The 5,875-nt window shown below is 36.2% G+C and overlaps 1 long non-coding RNA gene across 1 annotated transcript; it reads left to right on the forward strand.

The window, feature by feature from the left end:
- The first annotated feature begins 633 nt into the window (after window positions 1-633).
- LOC124139448 lies at window positions 634-3,945 on the forward strand. Its single transcript, XR_007220620.1, has 2 exons — window positions 634-943; window positions 1,086-3,945. It is a non-coding gene; the product is annotated as an uncharacterized LOC124139448 (long non-coding RNA).
- The last annotated feature ends 1,930 nt before the right edge of the window (window positions 3,946-5,875 follow it).

Genomic DNA, 5,875 nt, shown 5'->3' on the forward strand with positions numbered 1-5,875 from the left:
TATGGCAGCTTTGCTAATATTATTGAAATTTATAATCTCATTTGGCATATTAATTTTGGTTGTATAAAGTGATTAGACCTATTGTCAATGGTGGCTTAGCTTATGCCATTGAATTGAAACATTTTCTCACTAATTAGTTGGTTGGTAACATAAAGCCAAGAGTATTTCTTAATGGAATATTTATCGTTGCTTTTCTAATTCTATTGAACTCGATGATCTCATTTGGCATATTAATTTGACTAATTCCCTAATATCCTAAAACCAGGAGAATATTTAGACCTTTTATTGATGGTAGGCCAGGTTATGGTTTTGAATTGAAACATTCACTCATGTGGCATACTAATTTGGTGATACTATCAAACCATGAGTGTTTTTAGACCTAATATGTATGGTGGCTTTTTAAATTCTATTGAATCTAATATATATATTGGGGCATAAACATGATAAATGAGTAAAGTGGCCCATTTTGAATTCCACATTTGGGTATTTGTCATTACCTGTGAAGATCCGGGGAGAGAATAGGTCTTCAGCAACCCATGCTTGCCGTAACAGGTGACTATGCTTGTCGTAAGAGGCGACTAACGGGATCGGGTGGTCAGGTTTTCTGACTTGGTTGATGCGTGTCATCGTATCCTAATTGCATGGATCGATGCACATGATGTCCATCACTGGATTGTGTGGTCCAGACTTGATTATACAGACTGCTGTCACATAGCTGGAATATTGCTAAGTTAAACAGCAAACAAACAAACATTATTGTCTGAAACAAAAGACTGTTTCTATAACTTGAATAAAGGTCAGTAAATGGTATGATCCAAAATCAGGTCACCTTGTCAATTCTTGGAGTAAATTGACCAATTTTAAAATTTTACATTTTGATATTTATTTTTAATTATGGTCTAAAACTAAAGCCTTTCTAAAGGTCTCTGAAACTTGAATAAAGGTCAGTAAATGGTATTAGCCAAAGTCAGGTCACCTTGTCAATTCATGGAATAAATTGACCGATTTTATAATTCTACATTTTGATATTTATTTGTCTTTATGGCCTAAAGGCCATCCTGACGGTCTCTGAAACTTGAAAAAAGGTCAGAAAATGGTATGATCCAAAGTCAGGTCACCTTGTCAATTCATGGAGTAAATTGACCGATTTTATAATTCTACATTTTGATATTTATTTGTCTTTATGGTCTAAAGGCCATTCTAATGGTCTCTGAAACTTGAATAAAGGCCATTAAATGGTATGATCCAAAATCAGGTCACCTTGTCAATGCATGGTGTAAACTGACCAATTTTTAAATTTTTATGTTTTGAAATTTATTTGTCATTATGGTCTAAAACAAAAGCCATTATGAAGGTCTCTGAAAATTGAATAAAGACCAGTAAATGGTATGATCCAAAATCAGGTCACCTTGTCAATTCATGGAATAAAATGACCGATTTTATAATTCTACATTTTGATATTTATTTGTCTTTATGGTCTAAAGGCCATTCTAACGGTCTCTGAAACTTGAATAAAGGTAAAAAAAATGGTATGATCCAAAGTCAGGTCACCTTGTCAATTCATGGAGTAAATTGACCGATTTTATAATTCTACATTTTGATATTTATTTGTCATTATGGTCTAAAACAAAAGCTGATCTAAAACAAAAGCCTTTCTAAAGTTCTCTGAAACTTCAATAAAGGTCAGTAAATGGTATTAGCCAAAGTCAGGTCACCTTGTCAATTCATGGAATAAATTGACCGATTTTATAATTCTACATTTTGATATTTATTTGTCTTTATGGCCTTAAGGCCATCCTAACGGTCTCTGAAACTTGAATAAAGGTAAAAAAAATGGTATGATTCAAAGTCAGGTCACCTTGTCAATTCATGGAGTAAATTGACCGATTTTATAATTCTACATTTTGATATTTATTTGTCTTTATGGTCTAAAGGCCATTCTAACGGTCTCTGAAACTTGAATAAAGGTCAGAAAATGGTATGATCCAAAGTCAGGTCACCTTGTCAATTCGTTGAGTAAATTGACCGATTTTATAATTCTACATTTTGATATTTATTTGTCTTTATGGTCTAAAGGCCATTCTAACGGTCTCTGAAACTTGAATAAAGGTCAGTAAATGGTATGATCCAAAATCAGGTCACCTTGTCAATGCATGGTGTAAACTGACCAATTTTTAAATTTTTATGTTTTGAAATTTATTTGTCATTATGGTCTAAAACAAAAGCCATTATGAAGGTCTCTGAAAATTGAATAAAGACCAGTAAATGGTATGATCCAAAATCAGGTCACCTTGTCAATTCATGGAATAAAATGACCGATTTTATAATTCTACATTTTGATATTTATTTGTCTTTATGGTCTAAAGGCCATTCTAACGGTCTCTGAAACTTGAATAAAGGTCAGAAAATGGTATGATCCAAAGTCAGGTCACCTTGTCAATTCATGGAGTAAATTGACCGATTTTATAATTCTAAATTTTGATATTTATTTGTCTTTATGGTCTAAAGGCCATTCTAACGGTCTCTGAAACTTGAATAAAGGCCAGAAAATGGTATGATCCAAAGTCAGGTCACCTTGTCAATTCATGGAGTAAATTGACCGATTTTATAATTCTACATTTTGATATTTATTTGTCATTATGGTCTAAAACAAAAGCTGATCTAAAACAAAAGCCTTTCTAAAGTTCTCTGAAACTTCAATAAAGGTCAGTAAATGGTATTAGCCAAAGTCAGGTCACCTTGTCAATTCATGGAATAAATTGACCGATTTTATAATTCTACATTTTGATATTTATTTGTCTTTATGGCCTTAAGGCCATCCTAACGGTCTCTGAAACTTGAATAAAGGCCATTAAATGGTATGATCCAAAATCAGGTCACCTTGTCAATGCATGGTGTAAACTGACCAATTTTTAAATTTTTATGTTTTGAAATTTATTTGTCATTATGGTCTAAAACAAAAGCCATTATGAAGGTCTCTGAAAATTGAATAAAGACCAGTAAATGGTATGATTCAAAATCAGGTCACCTTGTCAATTCACGGCCGATTTTATAATTCTACATTTTGATATTTATTTGTCTTTATGGTCTAAAGGCCATCCTAACGGTCTCTGAAACTTGAATAAAGGTAAAAAAAATGGTATGATTCAAAGTCAGGTCACCTTGTCAATTCATGGAGTAAATTGACCGATTTTATAATTCTACATTTTGATATTTATTTGTCTTTATGGTCTAAAGGCCATCCTAACGGTCTGTGAAACTTGAATAAAGGCCAGTAAATGGTATGATCCAAAATCAGGTCACCTTGTCAATTCATGGAGTAAATTGACCAATTTTAAAATTTTATATTTTGATATTTATTTGTCATTATGGTCTAAAACAAAAGCTGATCTAAAACAAAAGCCTTTCTAAAGTTCTCTGAAACTTGAATAAAGGCCAGTAAATGGTATCAGCCAAAGTCAGGTCATCTTGTCGATTCACTGAGTAAAAGGACCCATTTTGAAATTGTACGTTCGGGCATTTGTCATTCAGTTCTAAAACAAAATATATCCAAAGGTATAGGTCAGTAAATGTTATTATCCAAGTCAAATTTCCACTCATACACAATGCTTATTCAGCTGTGCAGATCACTTGGTCACTTCTCTCGACTACATAATCAAGAGTCATTGTTAAAGGTGAGGCGTTTCCCATATCACAGTGTATCACAATCTAGGTCTATCTAGTGGTTGGGATGTAATCACCAAGGGGGCTGGCCATTCTCAACATGATCAATGCAATATACTGTGTAATATGTTAATGATGTATTTCCATGTTGCCAAAATACCATCCAGATAACACTGAACCTCTTGGTGAGTGTGTGTTGAAGGTGGATGCTGAATGAGTGCTGCAGCACATCTTGTTATGTTAATTTTGGTAGCCCAGGAATAAAATACTGGTGATTCATTACTCAATTTGTTTGTTGTGTTATTTTGCTGTCACCGAGTGACACGTCTGTATGACAGACTTATAAATTACATGCATGTGGGGATATGAATAGGATGGCCTGTTGTGAGTAAATGGACTTGGGGCAGAGAACCATGAAAGTATAGGATTCAACATCACAACTTTACAGTGAGGGTGAATCCCTGTGGGGCGTCTTGAACCACTTGGCTAACAGTGGCGCTCTAAACCACATGGAGCCAAAGGCATCATAATACTTGTTTCAGGTAGCATACATAACCTTACTAGACACTGAGCAGTATGTTTTTACTTCAAGTTTTGATGAGTTTGTGGTTTGTCCTGGTATTTATCATAATAGAATGGAGATATAATCCATTGGATAGTTGAGAGTGGTGTTTGTCATGCTTAAGAAAATATGCGTTGTTGTATATTGGCTGTTTGTTGTGGATACCAGTGTAATTAGGTTTCTGGCTCAACATGGTGTGATGACATATGCATCGATATGTATTGTCATGGTGGAGTATGTAAGGCTGTGGAACGAAAAATTATTGATCATTAATCGACCGATTCTTCGCGTGTAGTGGCAAAGCGTCTATCTACTGGTGTACGAAAAACTTCAGGAGTGAGAAAATCAGACCAATGTCATTGAGTCTGTAATAGGTCAAAATGTACTTTGTTTTGGCTTGAGGCTGGTTATGTTGCAAGACAAGGAATTGGTATCAATGAATGGTCATAATAGTGTTTGACACATTGAACAATGCCGCCAGGTAGCAGCCAGGCTACGTTGTTAACCCCCAACGGCGACCCGGGTTTGGCAGGTAATGAAGGGCAACCACAGAACGCTGTGACGAGGGTGGATGTAATAGGCAAACTTCGCCCCTTTCCGTAAGTGCAAAGAAGTTAGTTTCTGTAGAAATGACCGATCGTGTTCAGTGTGTGTCTAGGCAATCACATGAACAGCGGTCGGAACACATTTCCCAGATTCTATTCTATTTCCATGTTAATGTCAAGGGCACTATATTCGTCACGTGACCACACCGTCTTCCGGTCTATGATCCGACTGCTGTTCAATATTGCCCATCCGTCCTTGTCACATCGTCTGTTTGTGTACGCTATACATAAGGCAATGACTTCACATTTAAGATGTTGCTAAAGGTGTCCATGAACAATTCTAGACAATATGGGCTAGTGTTTGAGCTAGCATCCATACTAGTGCTTGCACTTCATACCTGCCAGACTACAGACTCTGGCGACAGTCCGTTTTGACTGGAATCAAATTCCCACGAGATTATAGCCATGAATTTCTGTTGGTTGGTTCAATATATGACCCTTACCGGGATCATCCATGACAACATATTTTCAACAAAGGTTTTCCAATTAGTCTCCTGACTATTCCTGCTCTTTTGATGGCGAGGATTCATGCACGTGCAGCACGGAATCACGCTATGTAATATATTATTTATCATCAAGCGATTTATTTTAAGCAACTGAAAAGATCACATCGTCGTGAAGAAGCGGAATTCCGGGGCAGAATAGACCCACGGTATTTCCTATTCTTTAAATGGCGACTGTAATGAGGATTCAGAGTTGTACCGTCTGATTGTGTATCGTCGTGGATGGCGCGATCGTCGGTTCGAATCCCGATTCGGCCCAACTATATTTCGAGATTTGTCAACACCATACCCGCTCGTGGGTTTCACCAAAGTGCACGGTAAACGTCTGAGACCTGCATCACTTCGTGCTTTCCTCCCACATTAAGATGACATTATGTGAGGTAACTGGAATACAATTCAAGGTCGCGCTAAACCCCAATCCACTCATAAACCTTGAATGATTGTTAAAAGCAGCATTACATCCAACTCCGTCATCCCCAAAGGATGCTTGTTGTTATAACAAAGATACAATTTCAGTATGACACATCACCCACAACAAACAA

Source organism: Haliotis rufescens, unplaced genomic scaffold (genome assembly GCF_023055435.1).
Source record: "Haliotis rufescens isolate VD_foot unplaced genomic scaffold, xgHalRufe1.0.p SCAF_1, whole genome shotgun sequence".
Lineage (NCBI taxonomy): Eukaryota > Metazoa > Mollusca > Gastropoda > Lepetellida > Haliotidae > Haliotis > Haliotis rufescens.